This window comes from Sycon ciliatum, chromosome 1, assembly GCF_964019385.1.
Source record: "Sycon ciliatum chromosome 1, ocSycCili1.1, whole genome shotgun sequence".
Classification (NCBI taxonomy): Eukaryota; Metazoa; Porifera; class Calcarea; order Leucosolenida; family Sycettidae; genus Sycon; species Sycon ciliatum.
In genome coordinates this window covers 53,260,680-53,262,074 of record NC_088643.1, presented here as the reverse complement: position 1 = coordinate 53,262,074, position 1,395 = coordinate 53,260,680, and positions in this window count along the sequence as shown.

The window sequence follows — 1,395 nt, the reverse complement described above, 5'->3', positions numbered from 1 at the left end:
ATTTAAATTAACTGTTTTATTTTTAACAACCCAGCCCTGTGTTTATTGCTAATTTATGTAGCATATACTGTAACACGTGTAGTTTTCCTCACTGTTTATTTCTATTGCATGATTTGCATCAGGAGATCCCCTCGACAGGCCATCGCCTCTGGGAGATCCTTTAATAAAGATTATTATATATCTCCGTTCCGAGCCCAGCCACCTTCAGTTCTGTACCCTGCTAAAAGCGCATCATGGCTCCGTTTAAATGCTTTTCGGCTAGTGTGTTTCTGTGGTATAGCGGACTAAAGAATAGGAAACGTGTTTCGCAATATTGCATGATGCTATTTTTCGTACATGTATATAGAATTCCCATTCGGTTTTTGCTTCAGTGTAGCCCTGAGGTCGACTCACGTATATATTTTTTACCCTTCCTCTCTCCGTATTTCTGCCCCCCCCCCCCCTCTCTCATTCCCTCTGTCGTCCACATGTATCAAAGGAGGTGAAACCAGCTGTTTGTGGTGCGACGTTAAACAAACCTTCTGCAACAACAACAACAACAACAACAACAACAACAACAACAACAACAACAACAACAACAACAGTTAGTCATAACTCGTAACATTTTTGTCCTTCTCCTTTTCTTCCATAATGAGAATAATGAAATAATTATGATGGTCCGGACGCCGTGTTGGCTACTGAAACGAAATGTTAACCAATGTTTACTCATGTCCAAGCCATGATGACTTGATATTGACTTTGACAAAGACTCCCCTACCCGGCTGTCTGCGACATTCAACCATCTCCCAATCCGAAATGAAAATCGGTCGGAATATGAAACATCTGGCTTTGGATCGACTTGCGTACGACCTGGCCAACGGCAGCCAAGAGAGCCAACATTCTACTTAGACTCTGACCGTAGGGGTAGAAGGTGCCAGGGTCTAGAGACCTCCTGTTGCAATAATAAGATCCACATAATAAATTATATTATAGCATATGCCGCCCACTGTTAGCGTCTAATACAATGTCTCATAATACGAGATCCCCCGTTAGGCTATGTATGGCCTTTTGGAAATTCAGAAATATAGAGTATTGTTATTTCTAGTAATGGCCGTGTGAATCTCCTCCCCCAGGTTGCCTTTGCCACCCCAACCAAGTCAGGTAAACTCTGGTAAATTCTGGCACATGTAAATTCGTGTACCCAATCCCAGATGGGTCTAATCATTGGGATGGAAACAAGCGAAGATTTAGACAATAGTCGCCATACTTCCCCTATAGTGGCATCTTCACAAATGAAAATGAAGCGGTGAATGTCTCCTCGAAATGTTGATGACCCGAGGAACAATACAATTATTTTGCCATCATCACATCAGTACAAGTTAGTGGTGCAGTTTGACTTGACAATGCCACCAATTA